At 44.4% G+C, this 14,402-nt stretch overlaps 1 protein-coding gene across 4 annotated transcripts in view; it reads left to right on the top strand.

Moving 5' to 3' along the window:
- Positions 1–2,729: 2,729 nt before the first annotated feature.
- The window catches only part of ZHX3 (zinc fingers and homeoboxes 3), a 137,139-nt gene continuing 125,466 nt past the window's right edge, over positions 2,730–14,402 (top strand). For 3 of the 4 annotated variants that reach the window (XM_021921050.1, XM_021921044.1, XM_017944813.2), the window contains exon 1: positions 2,730–2,891. The gene's annotated coding sequence lies outside the window, so the exon portion shown is untranslated. Of the gene's footprint in view, positions 2,892–3,263; positions 3,457–14,402 lie in introns of those variants that run through there. The other variant, XM_021921045.2, reaches the window with a different exon arrangement.

Genomic DNA, 14,402 nt, shown 5'->3' with positions numbered 1-14,402 from the left:
AAAGCAGTTGGCATATCCACCAGAAGTTGTTTTTTTTTTTTTTTTTTTTTTTGTTTTTTTTTTAGTAGAGGCGGGGTTTCACCGTGTTAGCCAGGATGGTCTCGATCTCCTGACCTTGTGATCCTCCCATGTCAGCCTCCCAAAGCGCTGGGATTACAGGCTTGAGCCACCGTGCCCGGCCGTTTGTTTGTTTTTGAGACAGAGTTTCACTCTTGTTGCCCAGGCTGGAGTGTAATACTGCAATCTCGGCTCACTGCAACCTGTGCTTCCCGGGTTCAAGTGATTCTTGAACTGCCTCAGCCTCCCAAGTGCCGGGATTACAGGTGCGCGTCACATGCCCAGCTAATTTTTGTATTTTGAGTAGAGATGGGGGTTTCACAAGTTGGTCAGGTCTCGAACTCCTGACCTCAGGTGATTCACCCACCTAAGCCTCCCAAAGTTCTGGGATTACAGGTGTGAGCCACTGCGCCTGGCCAGAAGTATTTTTTTTACATTCCTGTTTCCTTTGAAATTGGGAGAGTACCTTGTTTTTCTCAGGATCCCACTGTGCCTGGATCAAAATAGATGCTCAGAAAAGTTTCTTGAGTAAATGAAGTTGTATTGGCGCAGCATAACCTATATACATTCTCATTCATTCCAGAAATACTGAGAACCTGAACATGTCGACCCATGCTCTAAATGCTGAAGATGGGAAAAACAAAGTTCCCACCTTCAGAGATACTATAGATGATATTCGGGTTAGAAGGGCTAGGCAGAAAAGTAAAGCAGGCTTAGAGGATAGTGATAGTTGGAACTTGACACTTTAGTAGAGTGGTCTGGGAAAGTGTGGGGAGGTGACTTTTGAATAGAAACTTGGAGGGCACATGCCTTTCTGATATCTGGGGGAAGAAACACCAAGTACAGAGGTTCTGAAGTAGAAGTGAACCTCCATATTCTGGGAGCAAGAAGGAGGCTGGTATGCCTGGCATTCAATGAGGAGGCCGAGTGGAAGGAGATGCTGTTAGAGAGGTTGGAGAGCATAATAAGTGGAAGAAGGGCAGACACATAGGATCTTGGAAGCGTTTGGAAAAAAAAAAAAACCATTTTGGAAATTAAAAAAGTAGGCGTGCACCTGTAGTCCTAGCTACCTGGGAGGTTGAGGTGGGAGGATTGCTTGAGTCTGGGAGGTTGAGGCTGCAGTGAGCTGTGATGGCACCAGTGCACTCTAACCCGGGAGATAGAGTGAGATCGTGTCCCACTCTCCATCCCGCCACCCCCATTTTATTTTTTTGGCTTTTACTCTGAGATGGGAAACCTTTTGGGGGTTTTCGAGCTTAGATTTCAACAGGATCCCTCTGGCTTCTGTGTTGAGAGAAGGCTCCATGAGAGCACAGTGGAATCAGGGAGAACAGGTAGGAGGTTGCTACAATATTCTAGGAAAGAGGAAAAGGGGTATTTTAAAGGTAGAGCTGACAGGCTTTTCTAATGGGTTGCATGTGGGATACGATAGGGAGAGAGGAGTTCAGGATGACTCCAATGGTTTGGCCAGAGTCATCAGAAGAATGGAGTTGACATGAACTGAGGTAGGGAAGGTTGTGGAAGGAGCAAGCTAAGGCACCAGGTATGGGTGACTATGGACTGTTTACTTGGACACATTGCTCACATTTGTATATACGTTCCCTGGTTTTCAGGATCTGAAGGTTCTAAAGTTACTTGAAGTTAAAGTCAGCCTTATTTATTGAACACCAAGCACTGTGCAGAAACCTTTCTATGTGCTGTCATTTAACCCTTTTAATATTTCTATTGGTTTACTCATGTTTCGTTGCCCTTTTACAGCATGAGAGATTAACACGTCCAAAGTCACTCAGACAATGATTAACCTGCCAGATTAATACAGATCTGGGATTCCAACCCAGGTGTGTCAAGACTGTAGAGCTCCTGCTGTTTACTAATCACTGGATTCTAAAGGTGGGAACCACTTTCTGAGCATATTTGCTGCAGACTTGGTTCCATAACTAAAAAGGTGCCTGGATCATGTGGGGAGAATTCAGGAAAGAATCCAACCCCATCCCAGGCGTTACAGGTTACACAATAGCTATGAAGAAAGGACGGTATTAGTGGACTGGAGGAGGCTGACTGATGCTTGAAAGTTCAAGTACTTGAAGATTCAATGTTAAAACAGCGATCAAGAGTTAGTTTTTTTTTTTTGGTTATTATTTTTAAGAAAACAGAAAATATTAAAAACTGCAGTGAAGCCTTTGGTGGGATAAAAGACCACTCCTAGGCGATGCTTGTTGGGAAACACTGGAATTGGAGGAGTAGGGGCAGACAGGAGCCAGAGCCCCTGCCAGCCTACACACACATCCTTTCGAAAGTGTAACCTGGTGTGACCTTCCTTAAGTGGTCCTCTGGAAAGAGCAGGATATGGAGTACAAAAGCCAGGAACCTCTGGAACCGCAGCATCCGCCCCCAGCCCCTCCTTCCCCGTCGTCTTCAGACTCCACACGGTGAGGAGCTGGAGGGGACTGGCGCATGCGCCGGGGGCAAGGTCCGCTCCCCACGACGTCAGGGGGCTCGCACCCACTCAAAAGCCCCGCCCCGCGGCCGCCAGAGGCGACCTGGGCGGGGGGCCCTGGGCCACGCCCCCAGCCGAGCCGAGCAAGGCCGAGCGGAGCCGAGCAAGGCCGAGCAGAACCGAGAACCTCCGAGAGCAGCCGAGCCCAGCCGAGTGGCCCGGAGTCGGTTGGTGCAGCTGCGTCCCCGCCGCTCAGCAGTCCGCGGCTCCGGCGTCGCCGCCGCCGCCGCCGCCTCTGCGGGGCCTGCGCCGGCTGCCCGCCCGGCCGCGGGGAGGGAGGCCCGCAGCGCGGGAAGAGTGGCCCGGTCGCGGGCGCCGCCACCGCTGCCGCTGCCAGGTGAGCGCCCGCCACGGCCAGCCGGCCCCGCGTGCCCCCGCGGCTGTCAGTCCCCGGTGTCTGTGTGTCTCTCTGCCTGTCAGCACGACTGTGTCTGTGTCTGTGCGAGCTCCTTCCCGCCACGCCTGGCCCGCGGCCGACCCGCAGTCTCCGTCAGCCCCCTCCCGCCAGCTGCCCCTGGTCTTTCTGTCAGCCGCCAGCACCCCCATGCTGAGAGGCTCCGCCCCTTCCCCCCGGAGCCCCGCCCTCCGCCATCTGTCATCACCCCCCCGGGCTCCAGGCGCCGGCGTCCAGGGGTCCTGGGGGTCAGGGTAGCCCTGTGTGCCACCGTCGCGGAAGGCGCAAAAGGGGGTGGTGGAGGGGAAGCGGGGGCGTTCGCGCAGGCCCGCCTGACCGTGTGAGAGTGCGTGCCCGAGTGTTCGTCCCGCGTGTGCGCCCGAGGGCCGCCTGCGTCCACGCCCGCCGGCCCTTGCACCCTGCTGGGATGTGGCAGCCCATGCCCCCGGTATAAAGAGCGTCAGCTCGACCAGGGAAGGCGGCAGAGCCAGGACTCGAACCACTCGGGGTACAGTAGCATCCTGAATCTTGGGACCCTTGTTTGCCCACGCGAAAACACTACACGTGGGCCCCAAGTCCTCCGATTCCCTGAGTGGCATTTGAGTGGAGTTTGGAGCTTGTTAAGCCTTCCCAGTTTGGGATTTTCATTCAGGGAAGCCTGTTGGAAGTGATTGAGGAGTGGATGGGATGTAGGACTTAGGTGGGAAGTGTTTGAGAGCTTGAGTCATTTTGAGTTGCATGGTTTACATTTCTGAGCAGTGATTGCCCTGGGCCTGTGCCCTGTGAGAAACTTATGTGACTTGGGGTAGGGGAGTGAGGTGGGAAGGAATGCTCCTTTCTGTTTTTATCTATGTGAACACATAGTATATATTTATCCGGATATCCTAAATGTTTATTCATGAGGCGTCCACACATCCTTAATTTTAAAAAGGATTACAGTAGTTTCCATTTATACACGTTCTTGTGTGTTGTTATCTCGATGTTCTTTATTCGTGGTAACTTAGTATTGCAATATTTCAAAACTAAGAGAAACTGCGTCCTAAAACAATTGGTATTTTGCCGGATAATTCTGAACCACGGAGAAGGAGCCAAAAGCGCACTTCATTAGCTGGAACAACTTATTCGAGCTTAATTTGTTTCTAAGAGACATACAGTGGAAAAATCCAGAAGCGCAAAATAGTATCAAAGAGACTTAGAAAATGAATGAAAAGGGCCCTTCTGTTGCTGCCTTGGAAAGGTGGTATCAAAGTTGCTGTGGAGGACAGAGCCACTATGTAATGATCAACATATTAACCAAGTTGGTTTTGTGACCTTGATACATTGAGCTGGGCTTGATTTGTGCAGTGGTTCATGGCAGGCAAACATTGCATGGGAAGTGTGGTAATTTTTGGAAAAAAATGTTCCCCATGTTGTTTTGGTTTTTGGTTTTGAGTTTTTTTTGTTTTTGTTTTTTTTCATATCGAAGTAAGATTTCAGACTAGGGAAGTCTCATGGTAGAGTGCTTTTTTCTTTTTAAAGATAACATTAAAAATTACCAAAGTAATTCATGTTTAAGGCAGAAAACTTGAAAAACAAAAGCATTGCCAAAAACAAAACAAAACAAACCCACCATAATCCCACAAACCATAGTAAACCACAATTTGGTATTAAGCCTTTTAGCCTTGTTCCCATGTATACGTGTTTTTTCTTACAAAAATGCTATCATACTATACAACTTTTATTCTATGCTTTTTTTCTTTCACTTATAACTAGATTATGAGAGATACATCTTGGTTTTATGAGTAGGAACTTGTATTTCTCTTTGCAGTCCTTTAAAAAAGTCAGATCATGTTAGTCCTCTGCTTAGAGCCCTCCAATAGCTTTTTGTCTTAAAATCTGAAGGCCTTGCTGTGGCCTGCCAGGCTAACCCTCTTCCCCACAACCATCCTCACTTCGAGCCTTGCCAGACAGATCTCTTTGCTGTTTCTTAAAGACGTCAAACTTATGCCTGTAATCCCAGCACTTTGGGAGGTCGAGGTGGGAGGATCACGAGGTCAGGAGTTCGAGACCAACCTGGCTGGCATGGTGACACTCTGTCTCTACTAAAAAAAAAAAAAAAAAAAAAAAAAAATTAGCGGGGCATGGTGGCACGTGCCTGTAATCCCAGCTACTCAGGAGGCTGAGGCAGGAGAATTGCTTGAACCCAGGATGCGGAGGTTGCATTAAGCCAAGATCGCACCACCACACTTCAGCCTGGGAGACAGAGACTCTGTCTCAAAAAAAAAAGAAAAAAAAAAAGAAAAGCCAAGCATATTCCAGCCTTGGTGCCTTTGCATTTGCTGTTCCCTCCGCCTAGAACTCTGGTCCCTGCATGTTAACATGGTTGACTTCCTTACTTCAGGTCTCTGCTCGAAAGTTAGGTTGTCTGGCTTTGCTTGACTGCACTATTAAATACACCCCATTTCCCTGTTCTTATCCTGCCTTACTTACCACCACTTGGTAATACATATTTATTTGTTGGTTTATTGTCTGTCTCCCTCATTAACCCAGAAGTGTGAGACTTTTTTTCACTGATGTATCCCCAGGGCTCAGAAACTGCACCTGGCCCACTGTGGGTACTTAATATTTGTTGAATGAATGAGGGAAAGAATGAATGTTCATTATCCAACTATTCATGTGACCTTGCTGGTAGCCTTCTAGGCTTTTAGTTAGCTGTGTCATGAGTTAAAATGACAATTTCTTAAAAGTTAGAATATTCCTTTCTCATCTATATCTGAGAAGAATTTTACAAAGTGAGGCTATGGTCTTAAAAAGAATTATGGTCTTGATTTAACTTGAACAATTGAGGGAAGGAACATTTTTGGCAAATGTTGTTGGCTTTCCTTCTTATGCATTATCACTGTGTCACACTGGACATTTTTGAAAAGTATAAAGTTTCCCAGTTATGTTTACAGCTGTGATTTCAATTTGGTAGTTCATAGTGATAGTATAAGCCTCAAGAGCATAATGGGGTTTTTTGTGTCAACGGATACCCAGAGATATAATTATAGCTTTAATGTGTTTTCATTTGGGGAATAGCTGTTACATATTTACTTATTTTTCTGGCCGTTCTATCCTTTTCATCTCCCTGCTTATCAGTTTTTGGATGACCTAGCAGGTATACTTAATGGGTTTTTTTTAAAAAACATTTAAAAATAAATCCTTGACCTTTTGAAATTTTACATCTCTAATATGACTCTTGAACTGTTTGAAAGTACTAGTTTCATCTATCAGGATGAAACATCTGTAGTAAAATATGTAATTGCATTTTAATTTATGAGGATGGGAAAATTGTGTCTTGGGGCAGAATTTTTACACTGAAGTTGTAATGTGAGTATAAGCTTTTCAAAGGTTTGAATTTCAGGTAGACTACTTTTAATTTGTGAGTTTTTGGAAAAAAACAGTTGCTTCTTATTTTTAAGAAAAAGGATCTCCTTGAACACAATCCAAACAGAGACCTTCGAAAACTTGTTTTTCTTATCCTCCAAATATACAAGAAGTTGGTGGTGGTGGTGGTAAGGGTGGAATCCTAAATCAAAATTATTTTCTTAAAGGCCTAAAAGGAGGCTGGGCGCGGTGGCTGACGCCTGTAATCCCAGCACTTTGGGAGACCGAGGTGGGCGGATCACGAAGTCAGGAGATCAAGACCATCCTGGCTAAAACGGTGAAACCCCGTCTCTACTAAAAATACAAAAATTAGCCGGGTGTGTTGGCGGGCGCCTGTAGTCCCAGCTGCTCGGGAGGCTGAGGCAGGAGAATAGTGTGAACCCAGGAGGCGGAGCCTGTGGTGAGCAGAGATCTTGCCACTGCACTCCAGCCTGGGTGACAGAGTGAGACACCGTCTCAAAAAAAAAAAAAAAAAAAAAAAAGCCTAAAAGGATGTGTTAAGATTTTATTTTTGTTTGTTCCATAGGTATTTATTGAGCATGTATTTGAGCCAGTTCTATGTTTGTGTGGGCTATGTTACCATGTTCAGTTTTAAATTATCAACGTGATTTTTAATTATTTCTTTTCTTTTCTGGCTCTGCTACCTTCCTTCTCTCATTATATTCTCTCTTTAAATGATCTCATCAATTCCCAGGACCCTAGTACCCCTTGGATGCAGATGACTCTTTCTATTATGTCTCCCCACCCTTTCTCTGGTTCCAGACTTGCAGTTTCAGCTACCACCTTCCTGTCCCAGTGATCTCAAACTTCACAGGTTCAGAACTGATCTCTCAATCTCCCTCTCAAGCTTCGAAGTTTGTATTCCTCATTCCTGACCCTTCCTTACTCTCCCCTTCAGCCTTCTGTCTCACTGTTAGTTTGTATTGTCTATTCATTGTTCAGGCTGGACACCTGAAAGTTGTCTGTAATTCTTCTCATTTCCTCACTCCACATGCAACCCATCTGTATGGCTTTTTGGCCTGGCTTCTAGAATATCTCAAACCCTTCCTTCTCTCCATCTTCCTAATCCGCCTAACCCCCTCTCTCAGATGGATGATTCCCCTGTCTCCTAGTTGGTCTCCCAGCTTCCACTGTTGCTTTCTTCTACCACATTTTCCTCACTGCAGCCAGAGTGATCCTACTAAAGAGTAAACCCAGGCATGCCACCCCCCTGCTTGGTGGCTTCCACTGCACTTGGACTCGCATCCACACTTACTCTGATGTGCTTCCTTTCCAGGCTCCCCTCCTTGTTTGCCATGCTTGTCAGGTTGAACACCTTCAGTTCCTCAAACATGCCTTGTTCTCCTCTTCTGTACAGGCTCTTCCCTCCACTTGTCTCCTTAAAAGAGCCTAAAACATCCAGTCTCAGCTAAAACATCTCCCCCTCAGAGGGGGCTTCCTTGATCACTACTTCTATAGTAGCTTCCTCCTCATTGTCCTCTATCTCAGTACATGTGCATTTATTGCTTGACACTTCACTAAAATTCATAGTGTGTTCGGAGTTGGTTCCTTCCGGTGGGTTCGTGGTCTCGCTGACTTCAAGAAAGGAGCTGTGGACCTTCGTGGTGAGTGTTATAGCTCTTAAAGATGGCATGGACCCAAAGAGTGAGTAGCAGCGATTTATTGTGGAAAGGAAAAAAACAAAGCTTCCACAACCTAGAAGGGAGTCCGAGCGAGCAGGTCGCTTCTTCTGGCTGGGGTGGCCAGCTTTTATTCCCTTATTTGTCCCCGCCCATGTCCTGCTGATTGGTCCATTTCACAGAGTGCTGATTGGTCCATTTTACAGTGTACTGATTGGTCCATTTTACAAACCTCTAACTAGCTACAGAGTGCTGATTGGTGCGTTTTTACAGAGTGCCGATTGGTGCGTTTTACAATCCTAGCTACAGAGTGCTGATTGGTGCATATTACAATCCTCTTGTAAGACAAAAAAGTTCTCCAAGTCCCCTCTCGAACCAGGAAGTCCAGCTGGCTTCACCCCTCAATAAAACTTCATTTGTATGTTTCCTTCTTTTGTTTTCTTCTTTATTGTCTACTCTCCCAATAGAGACTACAAGATCTAGGAGGGCAGGGACAGCCTTGCCCTGTTTATGGTACAGTGCTAGCACCCAGTGCTCTGCCCAGAGTCCAGTAGGTGTAGGGCCTGAAAACATTTTGAATAATTATTTTAATAGCTACTTTTTTTGAGAATTCCTATGGACCAGATCCACTGCTATGTGTGTTCACACATTATCTCTAAATCTTTGGGAGAACCCAGTATGGTGATGTTGGTAATTATATTACTACTTCTATTTTTTATTTTTTTTTTTCAGATGGAGTCTAGCTCTGTGGCCCAGGCTGGAGTGCAGTGGCCGGATCTCAGCTCACTGCAAGCTCCGCCTCCCGGGTTTACGCCATTCTCCTGCCTCAGCCTCCCGAGTAGCTGGGACTACAGGCACCCGCCACCTCGCCCGGCTGGTTTTTTGTATTTTTTTTTTTAGTAGAGATGGGGTTTCACCGTGTTGGCCAGGATGGTCTCGATCTGCTGACCTCGTGATCCGCCCGTCTCGGCCTCCCAAAGTGCTGGGATTACAGGCTTGAGCCATTGCGCCAGGCACTACTTCTATTTTTTAGTTGAGAAAATTGAACTTAGAGAATTTGAGTAATGTTTAAAGTTACATAGCTAAGAGTATGGTGGAATTAGGATTTTAATCTATGTAATGTGACTTTAGAACCTTCCCTTTTATTCATTACTGCCTTCTAATATGAATGCAGGAATGAATGAATATGAAATATGCTGTATTATTCATCCCTGATGGTTTCTCTTGTCTTTCTAAGCATATATGAGAGCATTAAAAATAAGAACCCTTGGGTTAGGATGTTATATTCTCCTGGGAAGCTTCTGTTAATAACCACTATGCGAAAGCATATAGATTAGTTTGCTTTCAGGCTCTGTGTTTTAATTTTACCTTTGCCACTTTCTAGCTGTAAGCCTTTAGGAAAATTACATGTCTAAGTCTGTTTTTTCAGCTGTAAATGGGGAAAAATAATAGTTCTTATAGGATCTTTTGAGGAGCAGAATTATACGCAAAATCTGTCAATGTTAGCTATTACTATTATAAGGAGAAAAAATCCTCAAAAGACTTGTAAACTCATCAACAATTTAGAGTTTGGGTAAGAGTGAATGACAGACAATAACTAACTTAGTGTTCTTTCACTGACCATGGTTTTGAATTTATAAAAATTATCAGAGAATTGTCCGGGCGTGGTGGCTCACGCCTGTAATCCTGGCACTTTGGGAGGCCTAGGTGGGTGGATCACAAGGTCAAGAGATCAAGACCATCCTGGCCAACATGGTGAAACCCTGTCTCCACTAAAAATACAAAAAATTAGCTGGACGTGGTGGTACGTGCCTGTAGTCCCAGCTACTCGGGAGGCTGAGGCAGGAGAATCGCTTGAACCCAGGACGGGGAGGTTGCAGTGAGCTGAGATCGTGCCACTGCACTCCAGTCTGGTGACAGAGAGAGACTAAAAAAAAAAAAAAAAAAAAATCAGAATTAACTGTCTGGGTTGGGATTTATAATTATTCTATTGATGTATGACAACTTTATGTTTGAATTTAAGCTTGTTAAATGCTTGTGAAGATAGCTTTCTTTTTTTTAAAAAAGCTCTTCCCCATCTTTAGAAGGATTCTCAGGGTAGAGAGATCTTTCAAGAAGCTGGCTATACTATTTTGTGTTACTTTATTTTTTTGGACTAGAAAGATACTCGCCAGCATACTGTTTACGTCAGTAATGCTTACCTCCAGGGAGTTTATTTCAAATAACCAAGTGAACAGTAGACTCAGTTTCTGCATGATGGGCTTGGCAGCTCACATGATGGAATATCTGGGCACAGTTATATTTTCTGGTGGGATGTCTTATGAGCAAGTGCCAGTCTGGTGGTGTTTTGTCATCTCTGTGAAATAGAGGTGAGGTCTGCAAAGAATAAATGGCAAGTGGTCAGAGTAAAACAAGGTTTGACATACCACTGAGGTCAAGAAGAAGGGGTAATGAACTTGAGACAATGTCCATGATCTTCAGGCAGTATGCAGGGCTCCACTGAGACAGGACCATGGATTAACTGGGGCACTGGTAGCATTCAGCTGCCTGGTTTTAGGAGCACAGAAGGCATGTAGTTGGATTGAGCCAGGGTTGGAGTTTGCTGGGGTGAGTGGCAGAAGGACAGTAGAGCAGAGGAACTGGGATATTGGCCAGGGGATGACTAACGTGATAGCTAAAGGTATCTAGGCTAGATGGGGAGGAGAAAAGGACCAGTGGTATTGAAGTCGAGGAATGGGTGTGTGGAGTGATGGAGTAATAGGAGGATGTGGCTAGAGAGGGACACATGAGTGGAAGATTTCAGAGTTGGAGCAATTAATTACTGGGCATGACAGATTCCTGTGTTTTGCCACAGATATAAGTGACTGAAGTGAAGTGAACTCAGTAAAGATGGCTGAATTCAGAAAAGTCAAGTAACTGGGAGGCTGGAGAGTTGTTTGGGCCATCTGTGTGGTCAGAGAAGCCATCAGGATTGTAGGATATTTAGGATGGAGAAAAGGAACATGGGCCAAATCTTCAGCAAATGTGGTGGGGTTGGAGATCCCCTGAGATGTTGTGGTTACCCTGCAGGAATCTGAAAGGATCAGGGGATTTTACCTGAGGGAGATGGAAAAGTAGTGACCTGGAAGGTTTATTGGTTGCCAGGTCTCTTGGGAAGGAGTCGGCCATGGCCCAGGTTCATTATACTTCTGAAGGAATCCCAATTCAAGAGGGCAGCACTGGTGACAATGTAGTATTGTGTTTCTAAACGTGTTCATGAAAATCATGTGAGGATGTATGTTAAATGATTCCAGGCTCTATCCTAGGCCCACTGAACTATAGTCTTTAGGAGGAGGAGACTGAGAATGTGTATTTTTAACACCCTCCCCACTTGGTAATTCTTTATGATTAGGCAAGTTTGAGAATGCAGCTGTAGTGATAAAGAACATGGCATCTGGAAGACTACTGCCTGGGTCTGAAGGAGGTGGGACTGGTGGGAGGGAGCCTTAGCCCATGACACTTAAGAGTTTGGCTTTCCAGATACATCTGATATCAGAAACAGTGAACTAAGAATGCTGTATCAGAGGCAAACACACTGACAACAGCAGGAAGGGACAGCTGGTAATGACAGAAACAGAAATGCTCTACAAAATAATTCAAAGTATAGCTGTTTGGAGACATTTATTATAGAAAAAAACATTTCTGTTTGCCTCGGTGGTCTCTGAATACATCAACTGATTATAATTGTTAGTGTTCAACAGGAATAGGTCGAATTAGGGTTTAGTTTGTTCAGAAAGGCTGAGAAGGAAGTTGTGCAATTTAGAAAGCTTTCCATCATAAACCAGCATGCTTAGTGCTTTAAGTATTTGTAAAATTATGTGCACAATTCTGTCTCTGAAGATACTGAATTTAAAAACAAAGTTTTACTCAACAAGCCGAAGTTAAGAACAGTTGTTATCCCCAAGGGGTTGTCTATATGATATTTAATATTATGATACTGGTAGCCCTACTACCCCATTCTCCCTATTTTCTCTGGGAAAATTATTTCCATGACAAGGAGAGGAATCCTGCAAAAAAATAGCTGCTCACGAGGGAACTTGGAGTTAGTCATTCTTGGCTGACCACTTAGACTCCCCCTATTGCTATTAAGGAGGTTCTGAATTTGAGTTGCTTTGTTTAGATTACTTTACACTATACCACCTGGTTTATCATACCCAAACACTAAAGCTTCGGGAAAAGAATGTTGTCAGCACTGTTGAAGTGGTTGCTATGGACCTTGAGCCTAAAACTTGATTTGCTCAATCTTGTGTTCCATTTCTTATTTCCTCTTGGACTGAGAAGGCTGGCTTTCAAACTGGTGAATAGCAGCACCTCAGTTGCATTCCAGTCACCTACCACATCCTTCCACTCACTGTCTCCTCTCCTCAGTGAACTACAGGGAGCTAGTCAAATGTACATCATGAGGCCTAGAAAATGTGGCCGTGGAGGATTAGCAATGCCAGTTCAACTAGAACTTTGATTTTGCAAGTTGAGATTTGTAAAAAGTGATTCCATTTTAGAGAAAAAAAGGAATTCAGAGTATTTTTCCCTTTTAGACAAACATTTTCTTCTAAAGCTGAGGAATACTTAACAGAACCAATGAGTGTTTTGATGATGATAACATGTTCTTTAATGTCATACTTTTCCTCCCTTCAGAGCTCAGGAACCCTTGCAGGCTCCTCTGTATTATGGTGCTCTTTATAATGTTTAAATCACTAAGAGTATTCACCTTGTGAAGTGTTTGTATTCCTGCTGTGAACTAGGTACCTTGGGGTTGAGAAGAGGGTCCATGGCCTCAAGGAACTTGTTAAAAAGTTAGTCAAGGTGCATTTAGATCTCTGATCTCAAGCAGGCAGGCATGCTTAGTGCTGTGAAGGAGATATAATCAAAATGTCGTAGGATCACAGATGAAAGACAGGTTATTTCTAGTGGTGGATGGAGGTGGCAAGAGGAGATTGGAGAATGCTTTAAGGGGATGTTTGTATTCAGACTGGATTTTGAAGGTTGAGTAAAATTGGAACTAGTAAATTACATTTGATATTTTCTGTTTACTAAGGCATCATTTATTTTAGCAAGACTACAACACAGTGCTTAATGAATTAGCCTTCAGTTATCTGAAATGAATTGCTTTGGATACCTTGTTTCTGTAATTAATATGTGATTCATTAAGGAATATTTGGTGGAGAAGGGCTTTTATGGAAGCATAGCTGAAAACGATCTTGAGATCATAGTAGATATCTGAAAGAATGGGAAATATAGTGGTATGGTAGTGAATAGAAAACCAGAATGATAATGGGATGTATATGTTTGAATATATGGTTTAAAATGGAGGGAAAATGGAGCTCTAAATGATGTTCATGAGGCCTTCATAGGAAATGAATAGTCTGCCAGGTTAGCAGGACTTTTGAATACTCACCATCTCATTTCTGAGTATCTTTCTCTGGGATGGTTGGCGATGTGGTCAGTGGATCCCTGTGGGGTTGACCAGAGTAAACCAAAGGAGGTCGGTTGCTCCTCATTCTCCCTTGCTCTAGGTGGCTAAGCACAGACGGTTTTACAGAAACCGTGGCTGTGAAGCCACGTCCAGAGTGGCTCTTTCTGTCCCAGGCCTTTGCACACTTGGTTCCTGGGCTTGGCCTACCTCAAAGCTGTGTCTTCCTGCCACGGAGTGGATTCTCTCTCACTGGTGTGTGTACTCTCTGGATGAGTCTGCACTCCTTTGGCAAGCCCATTTCTTGCCATGGTAGATTAGCTATAGCTGGGCCATTGTGCCAGCCTTGTAGATGGTCATCGTTATGCCTGAAATCTTATATTCAGTTTTTCCTTTCCCATGTTAAGTCTCCTCCTTGACCCTTCCATTCAACTCTTAATTTTCCGGGAAGCTGAAAAACATACTACTTGCTACCTTTTGTGCTGAAATGGGGCCCTGGCCCAGAATTCTGATCCCCTTGGGAATCAACATATATAGTTCACAGAAGATGGCATTTTCTTTTTGCTTATTCCTGATAATGCCAATACCATTTAAAAAGCCAAGATATTTGGCAATGCTATAGGCCCTATTTTACCATACAGGTAACTAAAGCCACTTAAGAAAATGATTTCAGTAATTCACCAACTAACATACTTATTATGTAACTACTGTGTGTCAGATACTATGCTGGACACCAGTAGAGAGCAAATCGGACATGGTCTTCCATAGCACTCACAGTCTGGTGGACCTATGGCCAGAAAGCCATGAGAGCTTTATAGAATGACTGTAGACTTTGGGGCAGAAAAGCCTGGTGTCTAGTCCCACTTTTGCCTTTTATCAATTACATGATCTTAAGCATCTGACCCTATTTTCTGTCAAGTAAAATAAAAAGGATTTGCCCTGGCTTATAAGATTTTTGTAAGACTAGAGGAGACTATATAG

This window comes from Papio anubis, chromosome 16 (assembly GCF_008728515.1).
Source record: "Papio anubis isolate 15944 chromosome 16, Panubis1.0, whole genome shotgun sequence".
Classification (NCBI taxonomy): Eukaryota; Metazoa; Chordata; class Mammalia; order Primates; family Cercopithecidae; genus Papio; species Papio anubis.
The sequence above is the reverse complement of the archived record's forward strand: the minus strand, read 5'-3'. Positions and strand labels throughout refer to the sequence as shown.